Raw genomic sequence first — 18,072 nt, 5'->3', positions numbered from 1 at the left:
GCTTTCCTTTTTTATTTTTTTTTTCCATGTGTTCACTTCCGGGTCCGGCGCCGATCCGGATGCCCGAGGCAGAAGGATGTTTGACCTCCGGATAAGCGAGGCGCCGCTGTGCATTCATTCCCGGCTGCATCGGTGGCGACAGCAGCGGCCCGGGCGGCGACTCTCTGGCCAGAGGCGGCGGTAGGAGGCACCGGCAGTAGTGCAGAGAGCGAGCCCGAGCCGAGCGGCGTTCCCTCCCTCGCTCGTTCCTTCCCCCCCCCCCCCTACCTCGCTCGCTCCCTCCCTGCGTGGCTCGCTTTCCTCCTCCGGTCGCCGGCGGGTGTGATGTGCCGCCGCGGCTGCCCCCGCCGCCGCTGACTGACGGAGCAGGGGGCGCCGCCCGCGCCCGGGACCGACCCCGCAGCTCGCGACCGCGCCTCTGAGGTAAAGCCCCCTCCGCGGTGGCGCGCGGCCGGCCGGCCCCGGCCCCGCGGCAGCCTCAACGCGGCCGCGGCTCCCTCCTTCCCGGGTGGGGCTGGGTGGGCTGGGGTCCCGGGCTGGGGTGCGGCGGGGGCGGCGCGGCAGGCGGGGGGCCGCGGAGGTGGAGGAGGAGGAGGAGGAGGAGGAGGGGTGGGCGAGGACCCCGGCGGGCTGGCGGCGCGGAGGGAGGACGGGAGGGGCCGCGGCCCGGGGGGGTGAGGGCGCCGAGGGCTGGGCGGCTGGGGAGGGGGCCGCGGGCGGCGGGCCGGGCGCGTGCAGAAGTTGCCGAGCGGTGCTGCGCGAGTGGGGACGCGGGGGAAGGTGGGCGAGCCGGGGAAGGTGGGCGAGCCGGGGAAGGCGGGGGCTTCTGCAGGGAGGGGTTTTTGAGGTCGGGAGCGCAGCCCTGGGGCTCCTGATTGTGTCCAGACAATTACGCTCGGAGTGGGGGTTTGGGCCGGAGGGAGGGAGGCATCTGGCTGCTGGAAGGAGGTGTCAGGGTCAACATTCATTTCAGGGGGAAACTTCCCGCTGGGGTGTCTGTTGGGGGTGTGGGGGGGGCTGGGATTTACCTATTTGTTAGAGCTTTTGACTTAGCTTAAAACTTAACCAAGGCATTAGTCGAGGGAAACAAATTTTCTCTGCTGGCTACTGTTAAGGTGCTGGTTTGTTTGTTTATCCCACATGCAGGGGAAGTGACACACCGAAGCGTCGGTGCTCTTGGTCCACAGCTACCACATTGCTTTTCCGTGGGGCGGTGATGGAGATGTGTGTGTGCTCCTGGGGTGGGGGTAGTTAGGCCTGTATTAGGATCATTCTAGTTTTCCCAAGGAAGGAGGAAAAGTTAATGGGTGGGAGAGAGAGAGAGTGTGTGTGTGTGTGTATGTGCGCGCGTGTGTGGGAGATGGCTACTGTTGCTACACTGTGCGAATTAGTTGTAACTCTGTTGTAATGAGTACGGAGGCTGGCCAATAAGTGACCCCTTTTTAACCTTTTGTGTTAAAACGTGGACTTTAATTGGAAAATGAAAAACCTTCTGATTTTTAATAGGTTAAGAAAATAAGTCAGTATTTATTTCTTGTGCAGTTACTAGTGAATGGCATTTGCTCACAGTAAGAGATGTTCAACTACATCTGAGTTGGAATACTTTTTAAAATTAAAAAAAAATTTAAATTTTAAACCCACGGATATATTTTTGAGGAATATTTGCTTTCCCTGTAAATAAAAAGTGGAGGAAAAATAATACAGATTATAAGAATGAGTTAGGGTTACAAAGATAGGAGGCCAGTTTAAGAAACCATTTTCCTCCAAAAATCAAATACAGTTTGTGACATTCTTCATAACTTTTTTCGGGGTAGGGTGGAGGGTTCTGCTTAGTGTATTTCATAACTCTTACCATACTTTGTCCTGTCTATATTCTGAGCTAAGATAAAGTATCCTTTGTATATATTAGCCCTTTTTATTGCATGTAAGGTAAAAATCACATTAATTGGCATTAAAAGGAGGTATTACCAAATAAATTGCATGGCTTTGACATAGATTCTCTGGAATGTACGGACACTTCGGCTTCCAGAGAGCTTGCACTTCTGCATATGCATCAGTTATTAACACTTCTTATTAGAATGGGGACAGAAAGGTTAATGTTAATATTGATATATATGAGACTTTTTTGGGGGAATCTTAGAAAATGATAATCTTCAGTGGTGATTTATTGTGTTCACTTACCTCTTCTGCCACTCATCAACTCAGAAGTTAATGCATTATGTAATTATTGACATTGTCTTTGTTAGATTTACAAAGTGATAACTCTTACCAAAATATTCAACACATGATATTCATTTATTCCTTCAAATAAAAAGGCAGGAATTAAAATCAAGGAGTAGTTCAGTTCAACCTGGACTTTTATCATCAGCAAAGGAACTTTACTCTGGTGAGGATGGAAGAGTGGTTAGAATATGAAAATGACTCAGACCCAGTAGCCGTCTTAAAGGGGAGCAGCAGACATGCACGGAAATGATGGCAACACAAAACACCTGTGGGATTTATTGGAGGTGAATGGAAGCATGGGGGCTGTGTGTGTGTGAGTGTGTGTGAGAGAGAGAGAGATACTAATTTTTAACTGGGGAGTTATGAATGACTTTAGATCTGGTAACAATCCATTTGGGCATTAAAATATTTGAATGGGCAAAACGGGGTGTGTGGGGGGGGTAGTTTTTGGGCAGAGGCGTGTTGGTTGGGTATTATGGGCTTGTTGAACTGCACATGAGGCTGCTGTGCTTGGAGGTCTTTGTGGGAGAGGAAACTATGAAAATAGGTGGAGATTGAGCCGTGGAAGTCCAGAATGCCTTGTATTTAAAACTGAGTCAGTTTGAGGTATAAAGGTCCAAATGTCCAGATTTTATGCTTCTAGGAAGTAGGTAGGCAAATAAGGATATTAAGTTCAAGGAAACAAACTGTAACAGAATAATCAACGTGTTATCATTTATGCTGATGGAGGAAAGCAGAGAAGTATATAATCTACAACACCATACTTGGCTTTGTCATATTTCTGTACTTGAATTTGAATATGGGTGTGTCTGGTAATTGGTGGTATATGAAATGAATCCAGGCTGTAACAAGGAGCCTCTGGAAGAAATGGGAAGCTCTCTGTTTATTTCTCTGTCCCCTCTGTAATCCTCTCTGTACTGGCAATAGGCTCTTTTTTCTGGTGTATTTTATTGATTCAGAGTTTCTCACAAGGGAACAAGTGTTTGTTTAAGTTTTAGAGGGTTCCCTAAAAGGATATTTCAAACTAAATTGAGGGAAAGCTGCAATATTAAACAACACAAAACACAGGCCATTATATAGTTGTATTATTCTGAATGCATTTGAAGGTGAGATTCGCTATGGATAAAGTGAAATATAAGGAATCCACATACAGGGAGAATTGGCCATGACAGTGGGATGGTAAAATGGGAGGTGTTCATGGTTCCAGATAATATGTATAAGGTTTTTAGTTATCTTAAATATTAAATGACCCTTACAGAATTTAACCCCAAACTTTATATCCTTATCAAAGAAATACTTAGAAAAATACCACCCTCAACAATAATAGTGTTTATGTCTATGTAGTAGACTCACCTTTTTGGGAAGGTTTTTGATGGGTTTTACTAACTGTTCCTTTTAGATGTCCAAAAAGGATATATATACATATATGTATGATATATATACATACACACATATATATGATAGATACATATATACACATATATATGGTATATATACATATATACACACATATATATGTGGTATACATAAACTGAATTTGTGAACCCAAGTATAACTGAATTATCATGAACCTTCCATTTAAAACACTAATACTTGTTAAAATTTATTAACTGCCGGCTTTGTAAGGGACCAAGATGATACTGTCAAGACAACATTTTTTTGTTATATGGTGTATAATCTTTGCTTTTGACAATAGGAAACAGTCAACTAGAGTTTAAGCAACCTTTTAAAGATACAGCACAGTGCTTATTTAAGTCGTTTTTTTCCTGATTTCAGAGTCTTAAACCACCAAATACCTGTTTTTTCCCTAATCTTCCATCCTCTTCCTTTTTTGTGTTTTCTTGAGAGGTTGGCACTTAGTGGTACTCATTAGTATTGTTAGTATATGTTGGGGTGTTGGTTCTTCAAGATGGAACTTTTTTGGAAATGGCAATTTTGGGGGTATCTGTAGTTTTTTAGTTGTAGAGATTGCATAGGAATGGTCAATGTGGTTCTAGTGACTAAAGCTAACTCAGGGTATCCTTTTGTGATGATGTCCTAAAAGACAGAACCATATTTGGGATTCTTAATAGGTAGAAATCAAGTGTGTATTACCTATGAGTGTAAAGTGACTTGGGAAGATGCTCTGCATTACTCAGAAAATAAGGAATGAGAGAGAGATATAAGGAGAGATAAGTTTTATACACATTTTTCAAGGTGCTATTAGCCATGTTTTTTCTAGCTCCCTTCTCAGAGCTGGGATTTAGAACCATAAATGTTTCCTAAACCATAGAGTTTCTTCCAATTATGGGACCTTAGGAAGGTGTGTAGTGATTTGTTCTTAAACTATAGTAAGTGATTGGTTATATTCTCACTTACCACTCCTTGCCTATCATCTTTGTTGTAAGAAAGAATTCTTAACAATGAGCCTGCAGTGTTTATGTATTTGGTAGAGAAGACACACACTTTGGTCATTTTCTTGACTAATAATAAATCACACAGTTATAATTTAATTTAATGAAGGTCTGTAGCTGAATTATATCCACATATGCCTAAATCACATCCACATTTTTTATAGCTTGCACTAGAAGTAAGTAAAATCTCATGAAACTCTTTTTCTTTTTCTTTCTTTCTTTCTTTTTTCTTTTTCTTTCTTTCTTTTCTTTTTTTTTTTTTTTTTTGGTTACTCTTTTTCTTAAGATATTCATGAGTTGGGTGCCTGGGTGGCTCAGTGGGTTAAGCCTCTGCCTTCAGCCCAGGTCGTGGTCTCAGGGTCCTAGGATCAAGTCCTGCATCGGGTTCTCTGCTCAGCAGGAAGCCTGCTTCTCCCCCATCTCTCTCTGCCTATTTGTGATCTCTCTCTGTCAAATAAATAAATAAAATCTTAAAAAAATTTTAAAAGATACCTATGAGTTGTCAGAAGGTTGACTGGTGGGCAGAATAAGCAAAGACTCTTGGGAACACCTGTTTGAGGAGACTGTGTTTTAACTCACCTGTTCAACCCACTCAAAAAATTGATATTCTTCATTCATTTACTGCTTGATGCCCATGTGGTATTAAATGGCAGTAGACTATTCTCTAGTTTGTTTTTCAATTTTTAATCCCACTAGTTATTTTATACTTAGCAAGAATTATTTGTGTTTACCCTCAACAAATCGTTGATGGCACTTGTACTTAATGTTGTAATTATAGTTTAATGAAACATTATTTAGTGAAGTATAGAGGCAAAAAGTTATTTGTATAAGAACCTCTGGCTCCTTTGAAAACAGGTGAATAGCTAAAATAATTATAGTTAAAATAGGTGTGGGTGAGAAGACTTTAAACCATGAGGGGAACCCTCATTAAACCCTAAAAATCTAAAACGAATCTGCAATGTTTGTGCCTAAGTTTTGTAAGAAGTCCATCCATATTTAAAAAACAGAAACTGGAAATCACAGGTGATGTACAATAGGTGTGGTTTTTGCAAGAAAGAAGAGAAAGAAGAGATTGGTCTGTAGACCAATCATACTGTCTTGGGAATGTACATTTTTTTTATGTTTTAGTTGCAAGAAAATGTTCAAGATATGTGGACTTTTTCATGACCTCATTTCATGTCTTTTTATTTTTCTTTAAGTTTTTAAAAATTTATTTGGGAGAGCAAGGGAGGGAAAGAGAGTGAGTGTGAGAGAGCAGGGGGAGGGCAGAGGGTGAGGGAGAGAGAAAATCTCAAGCCGACTCAGTGCTGAGCACAGAGCCCAACTCGGGGCTCAGTGTTACAGTCCCGAGATCATAACCTGAGCCGAAACCAGGAGTCAGAGGCTTAATTGACTGACCCACCCAGGCACCCCATGATTCCCCTTTTCTAAGTTAGTTAACTTAGAAACTCTTGGTTAATTATATATTAAAGAGAGTATCTGCTTCTAAAATACCATCTATTTTATACCCTTATAGATTGATTTAATAGCATCCTCTTATAAAAAAGAAATAAATTCTGGTATTTCTGCTATATTCATTAATACCTTAGGGTGAATTATTTAATTATCTATTCAAGTGATAAACCTGTGGTTTTCACATATTTTCCTATGTGGTCCTTGATCTGATTTTGTGTTCTACCTTTCAGCTTTTATATAGAGAAGAGCCGCCTTAGAATCCCAGGATCTCCTCAACCAGCGTAGGGACTACTGGAGTGAATTGGTAGAGGAAATTGCCCCTTGGAAGAGGAAATGCCATACGCTTGATGTGTACCAGGAGCTGTTGAGCTTGGTTCAAAGCCTGCTGGTCTAGCAGCTTACAGGAGCTGCCCTCCTGTCTTGCCTAGCTGAGCTCAAGTGTGAAGGAAAACTTTCAGGTTTATAGGAAAGGAGGTCCAGGTTGGGGAAGGAGAGATGGATAGGTTTTGCTATTTATCTTGGTGTCTCTGCATCTTAATGCTGAAATGCAGTAGTTTCCGGTATGGAACAGTGAAGTATTGAGGTAGGGCTAGTTTTTCAGAGCTTTGGTCTGCCTCTGATTTTTTTGGCTCTGCTCTCCTCTTTGTGTTGGATTCATCCTCAGGCTGGTAGCAAGATCACATCTAGACATGCATTGGCCAGGAAATGTTTTGCACAAGCTTACCAGCATACTTTTCCTTTCATGTTTTATTGACCAGAATTAGGTCATGTGTATTTCCTAACCAGTCATGACAAGGGGAATAGGGTTATCATAGTTGATTTCTGTTAATCAGGATACATCCCCTGCCGTTGGGGATGGGGTCATGGTTTCCTGAGTTACATTGTGGAGGGAAGATATTTTAAAAAATTGTGGGAAGGAAGAATATGGGGGGGGGAGAATATGGAGAAAATGGATGTTAGAGAGGCAATCAGTAGTGACCACTACATCTGCTTGTTTTGAGAATGAAAATAAATAATGCATATAAATGCACTTTGAACTTTAAAGGGTTGTACAGATGTAGTAGATGAAAGATTAGAAAGCTGCTTCTGTTTTATACTCTTAAATATGCTCAGGGATGAATATTTTAGGAGCTTAAAACAATGTTTTTTTATTGACTATCTTTGCATCAATAAAAGGAGTTTTTCAAGTTGTAAGATTATATCTTTTTTCCATGAAACTCATAAAGCCATTATAACTTTAAATTAAAAATTCGTACCTATAAACTTACTTAAATGTTTTTCTGAGTTGTTGCCCTCCCTCCTTTCCAAAAATTGTGCGTGCCTTTGATCTCATCAGATTTCTTTCTTCTTCTCACTTAGAGGACGATAAGTGAGTTGAGGAAATGGGAATTTGTCAGTCAGAGGAAGGGTTTATTTTGAATCATGGGATCCTAGTGAGATAGGAGGAAAGGATAATTTTTACCTATCTTGAGAAGCAAAAAATTGGTGGGGGAATGGGGACACGGGAGAATCACAGAATTTTGGAATTGAAATAAAACAAATCATGGGAAGGTTGAGTGAAATTCTCACAGCACACTCTTGGTGGGTGTACTCTCCTTTCCTAATTGCTAGTATGGTGCTCTTTCTGACCCAAGAGATAGGAGGCCCTGAAAAGTTTTGTCTGCTTTACAGTTTTGCTTGGGACCATGAGGTAGTTCTGTAAAGCAGTCAGCCAACTGTCGTTAGTACAGGTACGTATTTCCAGGGTTTGGAAAATTTTAGCTAGAGATTGTTTTTTTGTTTCTTTGTTTTTTTTTTTTTTTAAGTCAAATAAACTGACACATTTTTTAATCTTCCCTCAAGCACAGCAACACACAGACAGACAAGTAACCTCAAACCTGGCCTGTTTAAATGAAAATGCAGAAGCAGAATGAGTGCTTGGAACAATTTATGTATGTTTAAATTCAAGAAAGTTGTTATATTAAAAATTTTTGTACCTGTAGTGTATGTAAAAAAATGCATGTGTGTGTGTGTATGTGTGTGTATTACACATATACATTGAGATACATGCATATATATATATATGTGTGCGTGTGTGTGTATGTGTATAACACACACACACAGGATTTTAATTGTTGCAATTCTTCTCATTGTCATTGTGGCACTGGTATATATACAGACTAGATCTGTCTATCCTCTGCAAGGGTATTTATGTTAATGACAATTATTTGTAAGTAGCGAGATTCGTGGTGATTTTTATTTTTACACTTTTTCTTCTTTATATTGTTTGGATCTTCCGCTATAATTAATCATTATTATTTACCATCAGGAAAAAGAGTAAATTTTTTTTTTTTAAGGAGGAAGAAAAGAAGAGAATCCTGGGGTAGGATGTTTTTACCAACTTAGATTTTAACATACTTCTGCTTTTGTTTGTATATTACCTTGGGTAAAGTATGCCTGGAATGCAGGGCTGCTTTGTAATTGTCTTTACTTTTAGAATTTTACTTTTAAAAGCTATTTACCTTAAAATTTTAAGTGGAAATTGGCCATATAATACCTTTTGATACAAGTGTACTGTATGAAAGTACTGGACTTCTGAGTATTTAATAGTTCTCTTTGTGTTACCTATTTTTAAGACTTGTGTGTTTTTGACTTCAGGTGGTAAACTTGGCAGTGTATTAGAGGCCACTGTATTAGAGTCAAAGTCATAGTCAGAGTTTCCTTTAGTAAAAAGGGAAGTGAAAATGTTTTTTTCCCTCACAGTCAGTCTGTGTCATGTCTATTTTTTCTGTTTTTGTGAAATACTTATTTTATATTCCAGCAATGAATACTTTCAGATGGCAGGCAAATACAGTAGGTAATGTTATAGGTAAAGAAGAGGGAAAATTCCTGGTATTCTTCTAGTTTTATGGTATGCAAATGTGTGGCTACAAGACCTTTTAATAAAATCCTGATTTGAAGTGCAAACATAACCTAGTATTGTTTTGGAGGTGAAACTAGTAGATGTCAGTCATTGGTGACGTTTTCAGAAACTGGTATTTGCAGTTGCATATTTTTAAGGTATTATTATATTCTTTTGTTCTAGAGATCTGAAAATAATGTGAATCAAAATAAGTATACATCTTAAAGATGTGGAATCTTGTAATACCAATTTTCATTTAAAAAATGGTAGATGAGTGCTGTGAAATGTGTAAACCTGGTGATTCACAGACCTGTACCCCGGGGATAAAAATATATGTTTATAAAAAATAAAAAATTATTAAAAAAAACATTTTATATATTAAAAAAAAAAAACACTGAACATCAGTGTTCAGGTGAGCTTCCCTGTGTAATACCAGTAATTATCTATGTAACACCAGTAATATCATCAGGTTGGTAACACTTACACAAGTTAGTGTAAGAAGAATTAACTAAATGCATATGATTCCACTAGGAAAGGATACTGGAAACTCAAGGCTTGGTTTCCACTGGACTTCAACCCATGCATTTTTTCCCTTTGTTGATTTTAATCTTTATCTTTTTACTATAATAAACTGTAATCATGTAATCATGAGTATAGTAAAAAAAAATGGTAGATGATGTACTGAGTTCTTTTTTCTGTCATACGAATGTGAGCATATTGTAGCTCATATTCTTTTGTACATTTGAGTTCTGAAAGTAGTTTATAGTTCATGAAATATCCAAATGTAGTCAGCTCTTTAGAATCATTCCTTTGGGTGTGGGTATTTTCTGATAATCTGTTACAGGTTGATAACAGTATGTGTCATATGTATGTTTATTGTATGTTCCACTGTTGATACACATTTTAGTTGCCAAGTACTGATGAAGTTGTTTGTGAAGACTGAATGAAAAATAAAATCCTGAGGATTGGGAATGAGAATGTGAGATAAATCAAAATGTCTTTTATTATAAGCACTTGTTTAAAATCTTCTAATTCAAGATTAGTAAATTTTTTTCTGTGATGGAGTAAATGAGAACAAAAAGGGGTAGTTTTAAAGATAAAGTCAGCTACCACTGACTAGAAATAAGAGAAAAGTGTTTGGGGCACCTGGGTGACTCAGTGGGTTAAGCCTCTGCCTTCGGCTCAGGTCATGATCTCAGGTTCCTGGGATCGAGCCCTGCATGGGGCTCTCTGCTTAGCAGGGAGCCTGCTCCCCCCCCCTCTGTCCGCCTCTCTGCCTACTTGTGATCTCTATCTCTCTCTCTGTCAAATAAATAAATAAAATCTTTAAAAAAAAAAAAAAAAGAGAAAAGTGTTTGTGAGGAGGGCTATGTATCCCGGTGGTTCTCAGCCCTGACTTCACATTAACATTTTTTGGGGACCTTAAAAAACATGATGGGTAAAGGGATTCTACCCCTGATAATTGATATTTGAATCTGGGGGTGGGGTGCTGATATATTTTAGGGTTATTGTAAGTGATTCCAGTGTGTTGAAATGTTTGATTTCTTCTCTTTCCCCTTTTACACGTCTCTTAGCTCTTAACTTTCAAGTTCTCTTTTTAATTGAGATAAGGGTGTCAAAGTGAGACAAGAAATGTATAGGAAACATTTGCAAGAGGACCAGGTTTACAAAGTGACTTCTCTTAATAGTTTCGTACCCAGAATCCTTAGTGAAGCCACTATATTCATTGGTTATTAGCAGTTTTTGCTACATACAGCCCCCAAATTAGAGGATTGTTGAAGTTTTGAATATTTGTTAAAGGGAAGTTTATCAAGAATAAATTAAAGCATCGTCTCAGATGCCTCTGAGAATCTTAAGAAACCTAAGTGATAAAAACAGTTGTATCTTTAAAGTATAAGAAGACAAGAATTGTTGCTAATCAAAAGTTTATTAGTCATAGCTTATATATTTATCATATTTATAATATCACTGTATTGTATTTTCCTGGAACATAAGGTTGAAAGAGGCATTAATAGTTTAGTATAACTGCATGCGTACTGCTTTACTCTTTTTTATACCATCGCCAATGAGAAATATTTTTGTTTTCCCCTAAGTGGAAATAATTTACTTCAGTTATAGTACATTGTGTAATATAGTATGTTGTCTATGACTTATTTAGTCAGTGTTTGTATACATGTAGATGTACTATGATAAAAGGATTTTGTGGTTTTTGTATCTTGTCATTTATGACAGTCAGCGTCCTCTTTTGTGCCATATTTGGTGTAACTTCCTAGGTCACAAACACCCCTACCAGTTACAGCCTGTAGTGGTACAATGAGAACAGGCCTTTTTTTTTTTTAAAGATTTTATTTATTTGGCAGACAGAGATCACAAGTAGGCATAGAGGCAGGCAGAGAGAGAAGCAGGCTCCCTGCTGAGCAGAGAGCCTGATGATGCGGGGCTCAATCCCAGCACCCTGGGATCAAGACCAAGCTGAAGGCAGAGGCCCCAACCCACTGAGCCACCGAAGTGCCCTGACAGACCATTTTATGATGAGTTTAATATGTTAAATTCCATTCAAGGAACATTGTTTGATTGGTGGCAAAATTGGGTTTTGCAGTTCCTCTGTAAATTTCAAGGGTTAGACTTTTGTAAACTGCCCTAGAAGGACAATTTGTGGTAAAGAAATTTTAAAGTGGATGGAGTTGTAGAGGACATGTTCTTTGTGAACCTGGAGAAGACTTTTAGAATTATTTTGTGTTCACCAAAATTCCACAAGAAAATCACATGATTATAAGGCTTCCAGTAACACTTTGTACACACAGTGACTGAGCAGTGGATACTGTTTCCTTATCAACAATTTTAACATCCATAATGCTCTGGAAACCAAAAATATTTTCTTGTATGTTTGGCATAAATTGATTTTTTCATAAAACTTAGGTTGAACTGTTGTGTCTTTATTTCATAGATTTGTTGGTTTCACTGCAGAAATAGTAAATTTGATTATAATGTCCTTTTCCAGACTTCTGTGTGTCATCACAACCTTTTTACAAGTTAGGTGGTACATACACACTATATCACCTGTCAAAAATCCCCTAAAATTCAGGATTCCAGAACATGCTTGGCTGTAAGAACTTTGGAAAGGGACCTGTGGAAACTGCATTAATTTGCTTCTACTTCTTGTTTCTTCATTGAAACTACTTAGCATCTTATTCCTCTGAAATGGAGTTTCACTAAGATGCTAGTAAATTCCTAGTGTTTTTTTTCTCTTGTAAATACATACATACCAAGAGGCACTTTATTTTAATCTGTGTTTGTTTAACAGTTGTTGAAAGCTTTTCTGTTTTTTTGGCACTAAGTTATTAACCCTGGTCCTGTGGGCCCCAGTGTGGTCCCAGGAGCATTGTGTAATTAGGATGCTCAGGATGGAAAATGTTTTGGGTAGCTGGTGTAGCCGAGCATTCATCACACACTCTGTTTAGTCCTTGGGGTTATATAATTTTACCTCTGCACATGGTAACTTCATACCAAAGCACCTGCAGGCAGTGCTCTTGGCTTCCTTTTTCATTACAGAAAGAAGCAGGGGTGTGGTTGTAATGCCTCTGTTTTAGTTTCCTTAAACTTCCTTAATTTGTTTTTAAGACTTCACTGCAAAGATCTATATACTTAACTGGCTCCCCCCCCCCACATCTTTTCTGTTTTTTTCTTTTCTCTCCTTTTCTTTATTACTCCACCCTCCCCTCCTTTGAAATCATATTTCTTAACAAGATAAGTTCAGGATTATGTATGGTATTCTGAATCAGGAAAAAATGCCCTGCTGGTGCGAAAGGTGACAAATAAATCTGCATATTTTGGAATTTCCCTGAAGAGGACCTTATTATAGGGAAATGAATATTGTACTGCTTATTAGTGTTCTGTGTACGTGGTCTTTTGCTTTGTTTCCCTCCCTAAACACTGAGGGGGTGATGGGGTGGTGAGCACGGTTGTGCATGCTTTTTCCGTTGTGTTTTTGAATTTACCAAGATGGTAAGTATTTTACAGTGTAGTTACTAATGGAAGATTTCGAGCTTACATAGGTTATGTGCATTTGCTGTGTGTTCGGAAAGTGCTGTAATTCTCTTGTACATATCATACTTTACATTATTATTTGTTTATGCTGTGTGATGTCAGGGATTGAGTGTCTGTGTGCCATTTCATTTCCTGTATTTGGCACATGATAGGCCTCTCGTGATTACTTGTTTGTTGAATGAATGGATTAATCATTTCATCTTTTTTATTAGGGAGAATTAACATGGAAGAACCTTGATTAAATACCTCCTGAGGCACTGTGCTCATTCCAAACCAATTTAGTGGGCATCTTCATTGTTGTATGAGGTATCTCACACAAATAAATTGGCCCTACTTTAAATATCCTAATAAACACAAGCATCTGATATAGCTACTTAGGCTTAAAAGTAGAGAAATACTTTATAGAAAGTTTTTCTTTTTTTAAATGGTAAGAGTTGAAATTAAAGGCATTTATGGGCTAGCCAGAAAATTTAAAGGAAGTATTCAATTTTTGGAACATTTCACTTAATTATGATTTTGTCGCAAGGTTTTTTTTTTATATTAGATAAAGTTTTTTTCTTTTTCCTGTTTTTACATTTTTGCACACTGAAGTTCACTCCCCCCTGCTATCAGTGCACAGAACAATTCCGTTAGGTCCAAATATTGCCCTCCTTCTGCCCCTTTGTAGTAAACCCCTTCTCCCCCTCCCAGCCCCTAGCAACCCCTGATCTTTTCTCAGTTTCTGTACTTTTGCCTTTTTCAGAATAGCATATTAATGGAACTGTGTGGTATGTGGGCTTTTGAATCTAGCTCCTTTCCCTTTGCATAGGGTATTTGAGATTCAGTCTTGGTGAAGCATGTGTCAGTCATTTCTTTTTGCTCCTGAGCACTGTTCCATTATATGGATGTACCTGGGCATGTTTATCCATTAACCATTTGAAGCATTTGTTTCCAGTTTTTGGCAGTTAGGAATAAAGCTGCCCTGAACATTTTTGGGTGCAGTTTTTTTTTTTTTCTTTTTGGTGAATTAAAAATTTCATTTGACTTGTTAAGTTCCTAGGATTGGAATTATTGGTCATATGATAAGTGTATGTTTAACTTTATGAGAAGCTGCCAAACTTTTCCTGAGCAGCTGTATACCGTTTTGTAGTTCCACCAGTAATGTTGAAGAGTTCTAGTAATAAGCAGTTCCTGAACTTTAAATCTCCTGTATTGAATTACTTTTTAATAATAGCTTGTTAATTTGATTGCATACCCAAACACCATAGCAATAATATTCAGCCTGAACATGATATTTTCATTGCTGTAGACCTTTATCAGATAGATAGTGATTTAGGGGAACCTCAGTTTTTAGGGAATGCAATCTTCATGATGTTTTGGAGCTTTTCTTTCTAGCTTAGATGAGCCAGCCCTGATCTCTGTAAGAAAAACCAGGCCTGAGGCACCTGGGTGGTATAGTCAGTTAAGCTTCTGACTCTTCGTTTTGGTTTAGGCCCTGATCTCAGGGTTGTGAGATCGATACCCATATCAGTTGGGTTCTGCACTCAGCGTGGAGTCGGCTTGAGACTCTCCCTTTCTCTCTGCCCCTTCGCCATACTTTCTGTCTCTCAAATAAATAAATCTTTCAAAAAAAAAAAAAAAGGAAGAAAAGAAAAGAAAAACTAGGCCTTAACCCTGGTGCCATATTGGGACTTAAAGTGTTTTCAATTCTGTGTCTCTGTCTTCTGGCTACAGCATTTATTTGGAGAAAGATTCCTGTGGTTTGGTCCAGGCAGAAAGAAATCCTTAGTCTGGAGAAGTGATAGTTTAAGCTTTTCTATCACTTGTTGCACATTTCATTATAGAATTTTGTAGAAATTAGCTTGGTTATCTATGATTTATTGTCAGTTACAATATTAAGTTCTTTCTATGATGAGAATTGACAAGATTGGCTTCCTAAGTAAAATTATCCAACGTTGATACTATTTTTTTGTTAAAGATTTTATTTACTTGTCAAAGAGAAAGAGAGAAAGAGAGAGAGAGCAGCAGGGGGAGGGGTAGAAAAAGCAGGCTCCCCATTGAGCAAGGACCCCCCCCCCCCCACAATGTGGGGCTCAATCCCAGAAACTTAGGATCATGACCTGAGCTGACACTTAACCGCCTGAGCCAGCCAGGTGTCCCTCAGATGTCGATACTCTTGAGTGAACCTTTTAATTTTGTGACCTTTGCCTACACTCGATGATTATATATATTTTTACAAATTTAGAAATTAGCACTGTAGTTAAAAAGAAAAATAGAATTTCATTAGGAGAACTATGTATGAAGCAGCTACTGACTTTTCTGAAGTACTTTTTCATTTATCTGGTTTTATCAGTCAATGACCTGTTAGATAAATTAGAAGACTGAATTTATACTAAAGTTTTTTATTTTAGTATTTTTTTAAGTGATTACTACTCAGTGTTTTCTAAACATGTTCAGATCTGCTGAGTCAGGGTTCTCATTCTACACATCAGTTACAAAGTGTCCTGTGATGCATAGATTGTCAGAATTTATCAAGGTGTATAAGGTTGTCTTTGTTTTCTGTCACATTTTTACTAGTCACTTCAGTTGTTCCTGCTATGTTTGATTTTCTAATAATAAACTTACTAGAATTATTTTAAGATTAAAGTAAAATATAGTTTAAGGGCTCTTTTTGTTTAATTAGCAAAATATGCATTTTGTGACCTCTTTTAGTACATTCATTTTTTTTCTTCTGGTTCATTGCTACATTTTAGAGATTAGAGACTACAGTATAAATGACCTTTGATTCGTGAGGTGTTACCCCACTTTGAGCTGTAAATTGCCTGTCTGTCCATACCTTTTTCTTTTCTTCTTTCCTTGAAAAAGACATGATCTTATAAATTAACATTCCTAAACTTCTTCTTTTTTTTTTTTTTTAAAGATTTTATTTATTTATTTGACAGAGAGAGATCACAAGTAGATGGAGAGGCAGGTAGAGAGAGAGAGAGAGGGAAGCAGGCTCCCTGCTGAGCAGAGAGCCCGATGCAGGACTCTATCCCAGGACCCTGAGATCATGACCTGAGCCGAAGGCAGCGGCTTAACCCACTGAGCCACCCAGGTGCCCCACATTCCTAAACTTCTAAGAGGTAGATTGTCTGTTCACTCATTCATTCATTTGCTCATTTATTCAACAAACATTAAATAAATGTCTGCTATGTATTATGTGTTATAATAGATAATGGGGAGGTAGAGTTCAATAAACTATTCCTCCCCTTCAGGACATCAGATAAAATAAATGGGCTATCTTAAGTTTGAGAAGTAAAAGCTTTGTGTCTTGTCTTTCCTGTAAATTGGCTGTAAAATATAGAGGTTTCATTAGGTTCACTTTTTTTTTTTTTCCCCTCCATCAGGAAGCTCAAAGGTTATCTTATTTTTTTTTTTTTTTGGTGACGTTAACAGCAAGTGATACTTACCTACTTCCATTATAGGAGTTGCATAATGACCATACTTGAATTCTGTCATTTCTTACTTATTAGATGGGAATATGTTTAAAGAGAGGAAATTTCCCTCATCAATTAGGGTTGATCCTCATTATTAACAGACTCTATATTTGCAGCTTTCTGTACTTGCTGAAATTTATTTGTAGCCTCCAGATCAACATTCTTGGTGCTTTCCCAGGCACTCATGATATGTACATGCACATGTGCAGAGTGGCAAAAAATTTGAATTATCCAACATGCATGTTCCCACCCCAAACTGAACAAGGTGATGCTCTGCCTTTTTGTTTTGTTTTTTTTGGGGGGCCTATATAATGCCATTTGGGGGGTGATTTTGCTGTTTAAAATGACCCCCAAATGTAGTATGGAAGTGCTTCCTAGTGTTCCCTATACTCAAAAAACCTGTGTGATATGCTTTCTTGAGAAAATGTGTGTTACATGGGCTTATTTCAGGTGTGAATTTTAATGCTGTTGGCTCCGAGTTCAATGTTAATGACTCAACAAGATGTATTAAAATAAAGCATCTTTACACAGAAACATTCGTGAACAAGGTTGTATATTAATTGTTTGCTGACAGTGTTGTGACCAGAGGCTTGCAGGAACTGAACCCTTTATCTTCCCTAGGAGCATGGGTCCATTGTTCTTGTTTCAGAGTTTGCTGCAGCTTTATACAACATAACTCCTGGGAACCAACTGTTTTTAGTTTTGCTCGGATACAGAAGGATATCCTTTTTAATTGATTTAAAAAGTATACTGTTGTGCCATGGGATTCATGAAGTAGATAGAAAGGGCATGGTGAGACCTGTTCTAGGACAAGTTCATTGCTATATCCCCAGACCCTTGGATTGTTCTTGGTACAGGGTAGATATTCAGTAAGTATTTGTTGAATGCAAGTGAGTCTTCTCAAAACAGAACATGACTTTTCCTTGATGGCTTGGAGTTTAAATTTAATACTGTTCCTATGATTGGGATTTGCAACCGTGTTTGCAATTTTACAGTGAGGTGACCTACTCATAGAGATTGATCTTGTGAATTTTTCATTTATAGAAATTTACTGTGACCTCTACTTGATTTTTCATTCCCATGATGCTTAAAGGGGCAGGAGATGAGGGTATTTTATGCTTCTCTGACTGCACTTGTAATAAATGTTTAGGGGGCTGGATATTTTCAAATTAAACTTCCTTCCTGTTCCAACCATTGAGACTCCTTAGCTATGATAAGGGGTATGTATTACCAATGAGAGTATAAGTTCATCTGTGAAAATGAAGAGAGGAGGCACAAAAGATATTTTGAAGATCTATGATATAGTCATATCCTAGTTACTAGAAAAGAGTCACAACTAGATAGTTAGAAAATTTACTGAATTAGATATTCAGTAATGTTTATGTATATTAAGAAAATTTAGACTTTAATAAAATTTCTCTTTAAAATTTGACTCACTTATAACTGATTATAACCTACCGTGGTTTGATACTCCTGTGCTGTTACATATTTATTACAGCTTTCAAACTTAGAAATCTTCTCTGACCGTACATAGAAATCTGTTTATTCCAACCTGTAAAGATGTATTTTCCATTGTGACCCGTGGATACATACACATTGATAAAAAGAACAAAAA

At 38.2% G+C, this 18,072-nt stretch overlaps 1 protein-coding gene across 5 annotated transcripts in view; it reads left to right on the top strand.

Annotated features, from left to right (window-relative positions):
• Positions 1-333: 333 nt before the first annotated feature.
• CSNK1G3 (casein kinase 1 gamma 3) overlaps positions 334-18,072 on the top strand; it is a 115,219-nt gene continuing 97,480 nt past the window's right edge. For all 5 annotated transcript variants that reach the window (XM_059418422.1, XM_059418418.1, XM_059418420.1 and 2 more), the window contains exon 1: positions 334-423. The gene's annotated coding sequence lies outside the window, so the exon portion shown is untranslated. The remainder of the gene's footprint in view (positions 424-18,072) is intronic.

Source organism: Mustela nigripes, chromosome 12 (assembly GCF_022355385.1).
Source record: "Mustela nigripes isolate SB6536 chromosome 12, MUSNIG.SB6536, whole genome shotgun sequence".
Classification (NCBI taxonomy): Eukaryota; Metazoa; Chordata; class Mammalia; order Carnivora; family Mustelidae; genus Mustela; species Mustela nigripes.
This window is presented reverse-complemented; position numbering and strand designations above follow the sequence as displayed.